Genomic DNA, 16,934 nt, shown 5'->3' with positions numbered 1-16,934 from the left:
CTAGCTACTAAGGAAAGAGAGATGGCGTTCTTTCAACAAAGAGAAGAGAGCACACACTATATGCACTTTCCGAAATCAAACCAACAAACAGTCTAAATGCAAATGCACATGCATGTATTTGTTTTCAGCCTTCTTAATGTGTGAATGATAAAAAGAAAGCTAAGCGCAAATCTGAATTATTTTCCAAAGTGACAATTACTAACAAGTTTATTTTCAAAGCAAAATGAGGACTATGACGACACTTTGTTATTTGGAATTGAAAACTTGCTTTCGACACTTGAAAAACTACTAACTCAAATCAAATACAAGAGTAACAGTGTAATCGACTATCAAGAACAATCAAATTCTCTTCTATGACTGAAAACAACACTTGCGACACTTTCAAATCAAGAAACGACAGTAAAATTACGCTACTTCTTTGTAAAGGAGAACTGAAAATGACTCAAAAATACATAAAAAAATTTACAGTTCTTTTCACAATGGAGGCAGAATAACAGCAAGGAAAGGGGTTTCAAATAGAGGTGTACTGATTACAGGGAGCAAAACTCCTGAATAGAGCTGAAAAGAGTGAACACAGAATCCAAAATTTAGGAACAAAGTCTTGTTTGATCAGCGCACCTGTAAAACAGTGAAACTGAAATGCAACGCACCTACTACACTCGGGAAGTGCGATGCATTTGAAGTTCACAGAACAGACAGTGCGCTGGACCAGGGACGAGACTTTGATTGGATTCCGGGTCATAGTTTGCAGTTCAGTTCAGGTATTTAGGCCGAGCAAGTGGTAATCAGTAAATCAATCACAGGGGTAGATCTAATGAGGTTACTAGAGCCACCACGAGGGCAATTAGAAAGCTTGTAAATCAATCATTTAATTCATAACAAAAACCCGGAGATTGACTAAAGCAGCGTTGATCTACTTTGCACTTGCATAGCAAACGCAGTTCGAAGGCTAGCTGGCTTGACTTTAGGCTCCGTCTGTAAGTTTATAAAGTAAACAAATGTGGATGAACAAACAATCTACTCGCTACCCATCAGATTCACCATTTTTTTATTGGGAAAACTAGTGCCTATGCAGAGCTGCTAGTCCCACTAAGGCTGGTAGCTACCTTAGAAACAAACACACTAAAAACTACTTTCGTTTTCCTTTATGAGAAATAGATAAGAGAAGAATAAGGAGACCAACCTCTGTCTTGCGCTTGGTTCCTTGCTTGATTCCTCTCTCTTCTGGTAGGTCTTTGCCACTCACTTCCTTGTCTACCCAACTTCAAAGAGTACCTATAGAATCAAAGCAGCATAACACTATCCAAGAACATAGATCTATTATCATAAACAATATAGGATCAGATGTACCTTGACCACACAAATGCATAAATCATTAATCATGCAAGAATGTGGAGGAAAACTTGAATAGCTTTATTAATAATCAAGAAAGAGCAAAGAGGATTACAAGCGATTGTTCTGACCCAGCATCATCCTCTCAGCAAGAAATCCCTTCTTCACCTCATGAAAAGCTTAGATCACCGAACACTATGATATTGCACTAAGAAACCAACAACACTTCCTTACAAGATACAAAATTCCAGCCTCAGGATCTCTGGGATGAGGGATACATATATAGATGTTTGCAAGGGAGGTGAGTCAGCTTTTGAGATTTGATTAGTTTCTTCTCTCTGATAGTTCTTGATTCCACTTGGAGATTGATGATCTCTTACTCATCCCTAGTCGAATTCAGAGAGGCAAGTGTCACAGGAGAGGTTTCTGGAAGATTCCATGCTCCTCCACCTTGCGGATTGACCCTGCCATTTGTCCATTCTCGCCCATCGCACCCCATAGAAGGGTTTTTTGACATGCATCACACCTACTATGTGTATTCAAGTGGGATGCAACGCAATTTGCCTATGGAGCAGGTGAAATGGTCCAGTTTTGACCAGTTCTGAGTAGTTTTTCATGGAGAAATTATGGGAGATGCTGTAATCAGTTGACCTTGTTCTTTAGGGGTTGGAACAACACCTTTATGGACTTAGGAGCCCTTGGTTTATGGACATTTATGCTTTGGGGTTGCAGTGCCCAAAAAATGTCTATAACAGAGGGACACTGTCTTCAAGTTCAAGGGAGGAAACCATAAACATAATTTCCCTTTCTGATCAGAGCACAGACCAAAATAGAGCACTCTCACCATGCCAGGAGGGTTTATCAGAAAGGAACCCTCGGATTCCAGGAAATTGTGAGAAACTCCCGAGGTGGTGAACCTATTCACCCATGCCAATTGGATGACCTTTTGTGACAGAATTCAAGGTCATGATGATGAGGTAACAGAAGAGTTCTTAATGTCCCTACAGCCTAAATCAAAGACACTGGCCACTGTAAATTTCAGAGGGTTGACCTTAAAGCTTACCCCACAACTCATTAGTCGGGTTACTGATCTGCCATTAGGGATACCCTGGAGCAAAGAGGAGAGGGCAATGGGTCAAAAAGCCAACAAAGAATTCTTCCTACTAGAGGAACAGTTTTCAGAAGATAAGAATGGGGTCCGGAGAGCCAGCCTACATCCTTTTTGGAGCGAATTCAGTCTTCAGATTATGAAATACATTACCTGTGAGGGGTGATTTAGTATTGTTTACGGTTATCACTTCCGGTTGCTAAGTGAACTCAGACATGGGATGGATTTACCCCCGGAACAAAAGTTAAGCATCCCCTATTTCCTCCTACAATCATTAATTGAGTGTGGCACAAAATTGAAGGAGGGGACACCAGATCAGCTAGCCCATCATGGGCTTATCAAGATTCTAGTAGAAGATGCCCTCCATACCTACACTTTCCCTCTCTCCTGGGATATTTTTCGCAATATGTCCAAGGATGATGATATTCGAATTCTGGCCGAGGAAATCACTTCCTCTAGCAGTGAAGAAAGGGAGCACATTGAGGCAGAAGGGAAAGCCAAGGGTAAGGAAATATAGGACAAACCACCACAGAAAGAACAAGAAGAGAAACGAGGGAAAGGCCAAGCTGCCGAGCCCAAAACTGTGGGTGGAACAAAGGCGCCAACACCAAGGGAGAAACGATTGCAGAGCAGGGAAGAAAGGACTGAAAAAGTCCAAACAAGTGAGAACATAACCAAGGCAACCACACCACAATTAAAAGGGAAGACACCCCCAGCCAAGCAGACCAAAACAGTGAAGACAGTTTCTACAGGAAGCCAGAAAACCGTTTCTACAAGAAGCTAGAAAACAGTAGACACAGGACTTTCTACAGGAAGTCTGGAAACAGGGAAACCAAAGGAAAAATCACTTGATATTTTAGCCAGGGAGGCAGCAGCTGTGTTGGCCACCCTAAGCACATATCCAAAGCAAAAAAGGAAGTGAAAGAGGGAGCCTTCCATGTATTTTAAGGCGAGAAGGAGCATGTGGATAAAAACTGGCAGACCCCAGCCACCGTCAAAAGAGCCAATCATGATTTTAGACACCCCGGCTACACAAAAGGAGAGGTCTCCCTCAAAGGCATCCATCACCTATGAACGGGGAAGCCCAAAGACATCCACCTGGAAAGAAAGAATGAAAATGTTGGACACAAAGGCCTCTCTACAGGATGCTGAGACTGTTCTACAGGAAACATTGGCTAGGCTAAAGGAGACCGAAGAAATGGAAGGAGAGGCAGCTAAATCACCACAGGAGGAAGAAAAGGTGGAGAACATTGTGGAACCTAGCCCCTAGCCTAGCTTGGGCTCCTACTATAACTTCTTGGAGGTCGGAAAGATCATTCCCCAAAAATTCACAGTGCCACTTTTCCTTGCACTAGAAGAAGAGAGAGTGAGGACCCACACTTCGATGAAGATCGCTAAGTCCAAGGGTGTGGCAGATATAGGTCCCCTGGAGGAACAACTCAAAGAGGCAAGAAAGGAATTGTCTATGGTATGGCATGTGGAGAGCTGCCGGCGGGCCAAGCTACAGGAAGAAAATAAGCTACTTAGACAGTAGCTATAGTTACAAGGACAGAGGAAGGAAGACAGGACTCACATCTTGGGAGAACAACAGCAACAGGAGGAGCCCACAATAGAAAAAGATACCCCTGATGAACAATAGAGAAGGGAGGGGATGCAGGATGAAATTGAGACACTGAATAGGCAGCTACAGAAGAAGGAATTACAAGCAGGCCAGGAGATACACTCTCTGAAACAGCAGGTACAAGAAAAGGAGGCCCAGCTGGCCTGCATGGCCAGCTGGGCAATGGAAGCTCTACAGTGTAGGGAGCCCGCAAAATCGTGTGCCCTATACCTTAAGGATCAATGGTTACAGTTTCAGATCAACACCTTGGCCCAAAGGGGCATCACTCCATTTCAAAATTATCATCAATTTGTAGCTTTATGTGGCAGTAGTTCATCAGAGGACAGGGCCAGATTATCAAAGTTTTACTTGCACAACTTAGCCCTTCATAACATGAATGCATGGGATCCCAACACTGTGATAGGAGATGCCCAACTTATGGCCATGGCCTCTTGGATGAATCATGAGGAGAAGAGAGCAGCAGAGGTCCGCAGTATCATAGGCAGAGAACTCAGTGAGCCACTAATGATTAGAGCAGAGTCGGATGACCCCTCAGCAGTGATAAGCGCCCACCAGCACTTGGCCAACAGCCTTCAGGATTTACCAGAATACATTGAGCAATAGGCTCAAGCTGTTGTCCACTTTGAGGACATGGAGAGACTGTTGGGAGAAAACTGCCTGCATGCCTGCACAAGGCGGTGGAACACACTACCTCATAGCTTGAAGATAAGAGAATACCACTCGCCCACCAGGATGAGGGAGACCTTGGCAAGCGTACCTCTCTACAAATAGTTGATGCAGAATCTACAAGCCAATTGGATTGGCCTGAAATTCAGTCCTCCTTTGCTTTTGGGATTTCTAGAAGGAGTTAAGGAAGAGGAGGAAGATAGACAATGGGAGGAAGTGAAAAGGAAAGCAAGATTCCACGACTGGGAAGAGGATATCACCGCGGAGGCCTGGGACATTAGGGAGGTAGTCAAAGCCATAAAGGATGATGAGCTAGAGTAGTTACTCAGAGGATGAGCAACCCATTTAATAGGGGGGTGATGATTAGCCCTAAATTGGGTAACTTATTGGGCTCATTTTGCCTAATTTTCCTTGATCAATCAACCATTTTTCATAGATTATGTATGTTTTTTGAGTATGTTTATGATTATTTGAATGAATAAGGGTGGTCACTTTACCAAGGAGGCTAATACGTGGTTATTTCAGGTTTTTTGGACAAATTTTGGAGCAAAGCCAAGCAATTATGAGCCAGGTGACAGCCAAGCATGAGGAAGCAAGGGTGAGGATTCGTAGGGAGGTTGTCTCTTGCATTTAATGGCCCTTTGTCGAAATCTCCACCCTCAACTCAAAGCTTAGTAGGCCACCAAAACGAATCCTAGAGGTAGCCGAGCAGCTTTGTGAAGAGAGATTGTTTATTGGCAGTTTGAACAGCTGAGTCCCTTGAGTTAAGGAGGGCTGATAAGACCCTCGTAGGGCATAAATAGGGAGGCCTCAACCTTCATAGTTTACTTTTAGAACTGTTGGGTTTTGCACTATAGTGTTGTCATTTTCTCAGCTCATTTTCTTGTAGCTACTGCTATATAACTTTCTTGTGATGATTATTTTGGAGTAATGAAAAGCAGCTTTACTTGGCATGAGTTCTGAGTTCTTTATAGGAGCCTATGGCTCTTAGGGTTGGGCCCAACCCAAGCACCAAGGCATCCTTATGTACTGTTATTTGCTTTTATGTCTTTGCAAAATCATTTCTGTTAAGTAGATTAAATCATGTTGATTAACTATGTCACTATTGATGATTAGAAAGACTTTTGATGTTTAGATTGAGTTGATAGGTTATTAACAGGGACAAGCTTCAGAAAAATTCCATCAAGCACCTCTAATTTCACCTCTCCCTCAGTGGGATCAGGAGCTGGGATCAAGGTGACCTTGCTGCCAACAAAAACACTGTCTTTGCTTTGCCATGCAATCATTAGTGTTCGATTTTTATTTGCAGAAGTTGGTTACATGTTCAGATTCTTTATTACTTCACTGCATAGTTAGTATACATGGTTTCATTGCAAATAAACTTCTGTTCATTCTCTTTACTGTGAGCTAGATCAGATTAGGTTAACATAACTAGGTCTCTGATTTTACAAGTCTTTGTTGGTTCAGTTGGAAATAAAACTTGCAGAGCACCTGTACCACTTCTCTATCTGCCCATACTCCATCAATCCCATCTGCTCCATCCCCTAACACGGATTCTTGCCTCACGTTTGCCATTTGCTCACATAACCCTAATTTTTGTGCAACATTGCTTCAGTCCTCCTTGAACAAATCCAGCCATATTCATCTCTCCTCAACTCCATCCACCAAGTCCTAGAACACCTCACACCCTTATCCTACCTCCATACTCACTCTTTCATCTTTCATCCTCCATCCATCCTCCAAAATCCCATTTCTGAACAACCTGTAGAAAATTACAAACATCCTGTAGAAATTCCAGAACATCTTATAGAACCCCTGCAGACTTCCTGTAGAAGCTCACGAATGAGGTTTCTTGATAGCCAAACTCTGTGAAACTCTATGGAAGGGTGTTAGGGACCCCTTAGGCCCTCTCTGAACCTTCCCGACCTCCTCGAAGCACTTCCTCTCGACAATCCACCTATGCACAGTCAAAACAGTTAAATCGCATGCATGATAATTCTGGCAACTTATTCAAAAATACAAAAAGATGTTTTTTTCAAATGTTACTGTAGAAGTAGCTTAGAAAAATGCATTTTACCTTCCTAGAAGTCAATGGAATCTCTTTCAGTAGCTTGCATCCTCTTTCTTGCATCAGTAGGGCTAGCTGGTAAAATTAGGGTTTACTAGGGTTCACGTTTCCTTTCAGCTTTCCAGTTTCTTTCTGCAAGTAGAACAACCTTCTTCGAGTTAGCTTTTGTCCATCAGTTAAAAAGCTTCTTCTCAGAGCTCATAGAAGTTGGCTTAAGCTCCTAGCAGACTTGTTCCAGCTGACCAAGTGATGGCTGCGGCAAGAGCTAGTACTTGTGCGTACAACATCGTCTCTTCCAAGTTTGTTACGAACTACCGGGTTGATAAGAGTAAAGAAGGGAGTCCCAAGAGTTGCAGCATTATTGCTGCAATACTGGAGCCCACCACAAAGTTTTGACAATTAGTTGAAAATCCTTTGACCGCTTTCACATTACCCAAGCCTCCAATATATAGATGATGAGAGGCTTAGCCTTGCCAACTCTCTCATGAGTTCCCTTAGGAAACATATAGGATTTTTCCTTGCCTTATTTCTCTTTCCCCTTCCATTAGACTTTTTTAGGAATAGAAATATCCTTAGACAGGTCAAAGGTAGATGTTTCCTACTTTTCAGGCTGACATTTGAGTGAAAAGTAGAATGTCAGTTAGTCAATCCATTCCTTAACCTCCAGAATCTCACAAAAATTGTGTAACATTGTCCCTTGGGAAAATCTTTGAGTTACCCTAGGAACTAATGCCCCTAACTCATGCATAAGGAGCATGCTAACTCTTCTTGCTAGTTGTTGGGGAGTGTTACCTTGGAAAATAGGCCTGTGAATTAGGTCATGTCTTTAAATAGACTATCTTCCTCCTCTAAGCTAATGACGGAGTCATTTTCCTGTATAACACTCTTATGATCTCAATAAGCTGGGATCCATCTTCTGCTTCATGGAATACATAAGTGCCTATGAAGATTTCTCTAAAAAAAAAAGTTATAAGGTGAAAGAAGAGAAAGGCTTCCTGTGTAGAGAGGTGAAGCAAGTAACTCCACCAGGGTACTATCCAGGCTCACTGGCAGCGAAGTGATTCTTGTGTTCCTGAAGTGACTCTTTCAGGGTACTTTCAAGGCCTGTTGGTAGTGGAGAAACACCAAAGAGTCGTGTGATAGGAAACACCAGAGAGTCCTTATCTGAGCATATGACTTGATAAACTTTCTATAATACCCAGTGTGCCCCAAGGTCACGTGCATCTATTTTACATTCTTGGGAGTTTCCAAATTCACAATCACAATGATCTTCATAGGGTCTACCATCAATCCTTGCCTACATATGACATGGCCGAGAAAAATTCCAAAGGGCACACAAAATATGCACTTCTTCAAATTCAGTGCGATCTGATACCTTCGACATGTATCTAGCATAAGGCGTAGACTTGAAAAATGACTCTTCACCAACCTAAACATAGTCCAATCATCAAAATAAACCTCCAAAAAAATTTGAATAAATTCCTTGAACACTGTGATTACTACTCAGGAGAAGATTGCAGGTGCATTCTTCAATTTAAATGGAATTACTGTATATTGAAAGCGAAACCACTCCATCACAAAGGTTGTCTTACTTCTGTCTTCCGGTGCGATATTTATTTGTTGGTATCTTAAAAACCCATCAGTAAATGAATAAGCCTCATGTCCACCAACATTCTCTAATGCCTCATTTGTAAATGGCATTGGAAACGGATCGTGCACGCATGCATCATTCAACTTTCTTACATATATGCACATCCTGATTTCACCTTTCTGTATCTTCTATTGGACAACCATTGCACTTACCCAATCAGATTGTTCTATTAGTTAAATAATATTAGAATCCAACATCTTATCAAGCTCTTGGCACAGCTACTCTTAATACATCAGATTTAGTCGATAAGGTCTCTGCTTAATGGGTTTCGTGTTTGGTTTCAACGTAATCTTCATAATGCCCAAATCTCCAACGATCCCCTTTAGATCCACAAACTTTGTTGGAAATAGGTCCTAGTATTCATGCTGCAGTTTGACCACCTTATCGACTATATATTTGTCCCAATAATCTCCTATCTTTGCAAATTTAGGCTCTGCTCTAGATCAAATATCTACTTGTTTAGTTTTCAAAGGCACCGATATATCCATGTTTTCTGCTTTCAGTCCTTCCACTTTACGTTGTCCTTCTGTGTCTGGAATGTTAATATTCCATGGGTCTTCTTCTTCCTCTTCAATAGTCACATTGTAACATTCCAACACATGGCACAGTTGTGTACTCTAATCCGGCTGAGCCCATTCGATCAGTTCTTTAGGCATTTTGAATATAACTGCTTTTATCTCCTGGAGCACTTCATAAATGCATTCAAACCCATCCTCAAAGTTGAAAGTTAATAAGAAACTCTCTCTTAATATATCCCATTCAGTTGTCCCATGGCAAAGCTCTATTTCCAAATACCAGTTCATTGGGATTGTACCTAAGGTATGACAAAAAGTGTGCACCCATTTTGGATATTGTTCCATTCCCCAAGCCTTAGCCCATCGTTCTAGATGATTGCGCGTGTCATCCTTCCAACTGTACTTTTCTATCATACAACTATTATCATACCCAAACATTAATCTTATCATTCTTCTGTATTCCTTCCATCCAACGAAGCTCACCTTGTGTCTACCGCACCAACGGGAAGGTGTAGCACATAGTGGTAACTCTAGTGCTTGGAAGTGATGTTCTTCAGGTACTTCCCTTTCAAATTCATCTAAAAACATATACACGTTAGTTAAACTGTCATAATGTCGAAGCTTCCTTACCTTAGTTGAGACACACCATAGTGATTTGGTCATAATGTTGCAACACAGTGTAGATACTTCTTGCCACCAATTCTTCCAGTGTTCAAGCTCTTCGTCTGAGTTTGAGGTGCAGGAACTATCCTTGTCCCACGCAAGTCGTCCATTAGCCATAGGATTGATCCAATCTTTGTTTCACATTGTAATCTTCTATATCTAATCTAGGTCATCATCATCTTCCACAAAGTCGTGAACATGCTCAGTATAACACACTCCCTTAGTAGGGTCTAGTGGCACTACAACCCTGAGTGCCTTCCTTTCAAATGTCATTTTCCACTAATTTAATTTTATTACCAGGTCCATATCAAAAGCCGATTCAGTCACTATTAGTGCAGGGTACGTGTTACTATCATCCATTATTTCAATAACCTCAAAGTCATCCACCATGCTTATGCCCTCAATATCTATCATTACACCATATAAGTGCCCCATTGGAATAATCTTCTATTGATTAGCCATGCGTAGCTATATAGGACACCACTACAGTGCAAGCCTCCCCATTCTCTCCCACATCTTCTTAGGTAGGACATTTATATCAGATCCTAGATCCAAGATTACCTAGTCCATTTCATATTCCCCTAATTGTCCAGTCACTCTCATCTCACGCCCCATCTGCTTCTTATGCTGACCAATTTTTCTCATAGTGCACTATTCAACAAGGGTATTTCTTTCTTTGCGCACTTGTCAATTAACTCTTGTAGCCCTACTACTACTTTCTCATCGCGCAACAAATTCATACAGGTCTTTAGAAAAGTAGCTAATACCGAAGGATCTACCTCTTGTGTCATACTATATTCTAACATTTTCTCCTGGCTTCCTAAGGTGGAGGCCTCAATGAAGTTCTTCTTTGCTTCCATGTAGGTATCTTTAGCTTGATTAAGATCAAATTCCAGTTCTTTTTTGGAAGCCTTATGCACCCAGCCATTAGTCTCGCGCTGTGTGCCCTTCTCTACAATAGTGGCCATTCCAATTGTTGTTAATATATTAATGTTATGATCTTCTTCGCGGGGCTCCACTCTCATAATCTAGATGTTCTGCATAGGTTGTTGGGGTTGCATCTTATTTTCTTGCATTTTCTCTATAAGGACTCGACATTCCTCTCTCACATGTTCAAACTGCCTACAATAATGAAATGATGAATACATGGGATTTGGGTAATCTCACGTGAAGTGTCCTTCTTCGCCACAGTTATAGCAAGTGTTGCTCCCATCCGTTGCCAACTTCGACCCCTCTTCCTCGTCCTCAGCCCTGGAATCCTCCACGCGCTGCTTCTATGCCCTAATCTTAAGGCTGGTTTTCTACCTGCATTCGGTAGGTAGAGTTTCTATCCATCATTAGCTCAAAAGTCCTACAATGGTGTTCGTCATGTCCTACAGATTTGCAGAAATTGGGAAACAACTGTTGGGGGTTCTTTACAAACTTCTATAGTAAATGACAATTATCGGCCGCATGTTGTCTTATAACCTGACATATAGTGCACCACAATGCATCTCCCATGCGCAGCCCAATGGTGTTATCCAGTTTTAGGGGAACATTCCCTCCCGCAATAATATAGTTCTGATAAATTGGGTAATGGTCCTTATGGTGCCCATGGCCCTTTCATTTCAAGCACCAGACTTCAGCGCGCACCTCCGGTTGGGCTTCCTTTCCTTTCTTCAGGATCTACAACTCCAAGTGTAGGCTTTCCATTTGTGAGTGAATCTGTTGCACTCCAAGGTTTGTATCTTCTATGGGTGAGGCTTCCAACCTCATCGTGATTTCTAAGGCTTTTGGTTGCATTTCTATCTTTTGTTGTGACAGTGGAAATATTAAGTGTTGTAAGAGCAACGTGATATACCCGTCTCGATGTTGGGAATTTGTAATCACCATATTGGCCTACCTAATCAGGGATTTCAACCTTTTATTGAAATCCCAGGGTATCTCATCTATCTTTTATCAAATTTCTTTAAACTGAGTCACCAACTGCGCCTCTGACTTAGGCTTCCTAAACTCCTTGTTCAGAGCTTGCTGGGTTTCTACCAACGTCGCAGTGGGTTTGTCAATGAAGTACTTAATGTACCACGTCAATGCTTAATCTTGAAAGGTTGTAACCAGCTACGCTTTCTTGATATTATCATCCATAAATTTTTATCACATCCATACAACTCCTACAATGAACTAGAATTGTTCTGGGTCTTTGCTCCCGATCCCTTTAAAAACTGGTATCTTCATTGCATTTTCCATGTTGAATGGTGGAAGTGGAGGAGGAGGTGGAGGTGATGGTGTCAGTGTATGAGTTGGAGCTGGAGGTGGAGGTGTAGTGGACATATGAGATATCCTCGGGATACCCTGCTTAATCAACTATACTACACTTCGTGGTGTGGTCAGCACCATCCATTTTTCATCACTCAATGGGGATTCGATCAACAATTGTATTCAGAGTTTGTTCCTTCATTTCTTCTGAAGAATTTACCACTTCACATAGCTCCAAACATCAAGGTAATTGCATAACCCTTTTTTCACATAACAAAATTTTATTACATGTTTTCAATGACTTGAGATACTTACCTCGTGGTCACTTGAAGAGCCTATGTTCCACTTTGCTATACTCGATATTTCTATCTATTGCAAAATTAGTCACAAAACTTCCAAGTGTGTGATCAATCGAATGATTCACGACCACAAGATATTACTTTCTGATGCTTCCAAACATCGCATCAGTTCTAGAGTTCACACTATAGGGCCGTCAAGCCTCCACATCCCTTGACTATCAGCCAATCTAAACAACCACTCGTGTAGTTTGTCAGGGAAGAAACAAAAGAATGCTTTGGTCTCGTTTGTGTAAAAATATCTCTGCAACCACTGCTCCTTGGAAAATTTAGGGCTTATCTTCTCTTGAGCCACAAATGCATGCACTTTTCGGTCAATCCACTTCTCAATCTATTTCTTTTGTAGGAAACCATTTATCACACATCTCTTAGATAGATCCCACTCCCGAAAATGGAACCATTTGTTGTCTTAAGGGGGCCTAACCCAAGTTCAAAGTTATTCACACCAATCAGCAAAACCCTAACCTATGTCCCTTTCAGAAACAACCTGCAGTCTCACTCAAAGCAGTATTGGGGGAGGCTAGAACCAAGTTTCTGCATCCAGAGACCATGTGATTTGTATTTGAAGCCCTTGTATCTTAGATCTAACTTCACGCAGATCTATACCTTCCTATATTTGACTATTGAAACTCTATCCAAATGGCTCCTAGACCTTCACGAAGGTCTATGATCAGGCTTTTCAGACCTAAAAGGAGAAGACTCACAACTTTCGCTTAGTAAATAACAACCTTAGATCTATCTTCATGCAGATCTACACGTTCCGAATAGTTATATTACCACATCTATCTAATATCTTTGTAAAATATTTTATTATACTTTTCATGCATGAGTATTAAAGATATAATAGATTCTCGCAGAGAAAACACTTTATTTCATAGAAAACAAATCATTAAGTGATGATGCATAAAATTAAAAAAAATAAGAACAAGGTGCAGATACAATAGGTTCATTCCAAAATCAGTGTTTATTAGATTCAACATTCAAATTATAGACTCTTACACCCTCCACACCTAGCGGTAGGGGCCCATGCACTTAGTTGTGGACTTGCCAAGGTCTCCATGCACTCAGTTGCAAGAGCCTTCCCCTTTCACCTAAGAACAAGAGAATAGAGTCTCCCTACCTTAGAAATTTTCCCTTACACTTGTTCTTCACAAAAAGTTATTCTCCTGTACTCACTATGACTCAAATATTTATAGTCTTTCTATTACGATACCATGGCCCGCGGTCTATGGTTGAGTCTCAAAATCATCCTATCACTTACCCATACGAGATATTAAATCCCCTTTGACTCTTACTTAGCTACGCACTCCACTTCCACATTTTCGGAGAATTTACATTCTTTATAAAATTGTACTCAAAAATTTATTAAACTAACCCAAAATTGACCTTAGCCACCCTATCCTAAAAATTGACATGGCTTGGTATGTGTGTTGAGTGATCAAGAGAATGGGAAGGACTATATATTTAACTCGAGCAAGTGAGGAAATCATGACAATCAAAAAATAAAACAATACTTCCAGAGGAGTTACTAAACTTTACACGAGACAAGGTCCATATAGAGAGCTGGAGTTCTACCAGTGTGTCACCAATGTTGTAGTGACTACAACCACTCTCCAAATTTTTTCCTTCTCTTCTCTTTGGAGCCTCCTTACTAAAATCTTAGTAGCTTGTCTTACAATGCCTAAGTACTTGTGCTTTCATTGAGTTTTATCTTTCACTTTACAACTTCTATTTGCTTAATCGCTTTTCCATCTAACCAGAATATGACCCCATTATTTAGTTACAAATCGGTTCTAACACTGCCTTGATGATCTGCACAATCCTTGAGGAAAACCAACCTTGCTCTTAGGAAATTCGAAGTGCAACCCAATAGTGAACTTCAGCTCCAACATTGCACAAACCCAATTGGAAGCTTATATTCAGCTGGGAAACTGCATAGAGCAACCTAAGCCAGCAAGTGAGCCTTCAACTCCATAATTACACAGAGCCAGCTAACAGGCTGCCTTTGGCTGGGAAATTATGCAGAGCCTTAGAGGCAGCCCAAATTCACTCAACCCAAAAATTTCGTAGAACCTACTGTGCTCAGAAACTGCTAAGTGCATGAACTAGAGAGTTGCCCGATCCTTCCCAAAACTACACAATATTTACACTCAATGCATGAAATTTTTCCCTAAAAGCAAGAAGCTAAGAGGAAAATCATCCCTAGGAATTAGGGATCTATTATTAGTTTCCCGAAGGTGACACATTCCGATCTTTAGAAGTTTCTGTCAAGTGTCATTGTTGTCCTTCATCTCAAGCATACGCATCATGAGCTCCATTTTGATCAAATCTATGTAATAGATGCCTCTAGAGCTTACTTATACATTTGATCATTAAGCTCTAGCTTTCCTAGGAGATAAAGGAGCCTTCAGAGCTTTGTCATCGCTTTTCAGGGTGAGTTTTGCTTTTAACACCTTTTGCTACTTTTTTTGTTTCTTTTGTCTATTTAACGCGCGAGAGTGTTGTTTCACTCATTTTGTTGAACGATTGTTGGAATTTAAACTTTTTGAGCTTATACAAGTGTTTTTTCAAGTTATAGATTATCTCTCTCAAGTGTCACATGATTTTCCCCATTTTGCATCAACGGTATCCATTGCAGTAACTCCCTTCACATACTTCATGTTCCTTCAGTTCAATTGAATGTTGCACTTGTTTCACATGCATACATCTACACTTAGTCAGATATGCACTCAACATCAAACCATCCTTCAAATTGTCTTGCTTTCACACTCCCCATGGGTAGATTTGGGATTCCCTTGCCTCGATCTCTCTCTCCACTGCATGAACTACAAAAGTTGGGAGCTCAGGGCCTCTGCCTTGGATTTTGGAATTGTGCAGAGCCTATCCTAGGCTAGATCCAACTATACACTACGCAGTTCCAGGAGCCAGTCTCCCAACTTGGTCATTGAGTGTGTGAATTGTGTAGTCTCTCCCAGGTCCTCACCCAGACTGAACTACCCATTTCATAGTTCCAGTCATCAATCTTCCACACTGATTGTTGAGACTGTGTAGTTCCCACAGTCAGACAGTCAACCCTAGTTAGTCAAAACTACACATTTAATCTCATTAGATGCCCTAGTTGTTGCTTGATCATTCTCTTAAGTTAGATTTGTAAGAGCTAATGCTTACTTGCCTTGAGTTTCTGTCATGTCCCATAGGTTTCAAACTCGTGAAGCACTTCTCTCTAGTAATCATTGTACCATGGTGCTAAAGAGAGGTACTTCAAGAAAGACCACTGAAAGCATTACTGGGCAAGTATTTGAGAAAGCACCAATTTAATTGCCAATATATGAAAATTCCCATCTATTATAGCACCATTTATCACCCTTGATATTTGTGATGCTTGGTTTATGGCCTAGGGCAACCCCTCCTTCCAAACTTGGTCCAAATATTTTAAAACTATGTTTTATTCCCCGTACGCTACCTTTCCCTTAGATAAAAGTGTGTACATGTGGGCTGTCAATACCCAACCTGTGTATATGTGTTAAATCACTTTAAAAAATTAAATTTCCTTAATTATGGGTGGAGTTCATGGTTTTTACCTATTGATTACCTCCTATTGCCCATGGCCCAACTGTTTCCCAACTAAAAAACTAATTGGGAGAAGTATAAATAGACTTCTATGGGAAGGCCTTATGGAGGAGAAGAGATAGAGTTATTATACTGAGATTATCCCTGATTGAGTCTGATGTATCCCTGTGCCTCATGCACTTCCCCAAGCTTCAGGAAACCGTTGTTTCCTTGATTATAGATATTCTCCTTCTTGCTTGAGATATCATGGTGTTGGTTATGGAAGAAGATTGTTGAAGGCTGGGATAGGACGAAAATTGGGCATGGGATCCCCTGCAACATGTTTTTGGGGCTCAAAGCCCAAGTTTTGGTCAATTATATTGTATGACTCCACAAATTACAGGTGCAGAGTGTGAAGTCTAGGATGAGTCATAGGGTTGTCCACCATAAAATATTGTAATTTAATGTAAATTTGTGGACCATGGACCATGGGATTGTATAAATAGAGCGAGGCTCTAAGTGTAAAGAAAAGGATGGATAGATAGAATAGTGAAGGCATGGTGCGGGGTTAGAGATGGATCTGAAGTGTACTGGGTCATAGTAGTAGGAAGAGGCTCTGCAGCTGAGTGCGAAGAGGCCTAGAAGAGTTCGCAGCTGAGTGCACAAACTCCTGCAGCTGAGTGCATAGGGTGGAGTCGGGTCTGTACTTGGGATTGAAAGTTAATAAAAAAAAGTTTACTTTGTGCATCTGTTCTTGAATCCATATTTTGATGTTATGCATTACTTTTACTTTGTTTATTTATTGCGCGCAATTGATAAATACTTGTATGAATGCTTATATATGAAAATAATCTAAGTAATTAGCTAATAGAGCCAAATTAAGGAAGACTTGGGTAAATAACATGAGTTGCGATGTGGCTAGAATTGTGTGAATACAGTATCGCAGGGCGCGGGGTGCTTGTTGAGGCGCATAGCATAGTAAGTGTGAAGGTTGGACTACATACCAATCACCTCCTATCAGACATCCTGAGGGTGTGGAAACCTAGTTCTATCACCCTCCCATACTACTTCGGGTGAGACCTCAGTTTGCACTCCATGGACTATTGCCGAAAGGGCCAGTAGTACGAAGATTTGCTTGGCTAAATCACTTTTGAACCTGGGTCAGGCCCC

This window comes from Pinus tabuliformis, chromosome 6, assembly GCF_031772625.1.
Source record: "Pinus tabuliformis cultivar Carrire ecotype Pingquan chromosome 6, CPIR1, whole genome shotgun sequence".
Taxonomy (NCBI): Eukaryota; Viridiplantae; Streptophyta; class Pinopsida; order Pinales; family Pinaceae; genus Pinus; species Pinus tabuliformis.
The sequence above is the reverse complement of the archived record's forward strand: the minus strand, read 5'-3'. Positions refer to the sequence as shown.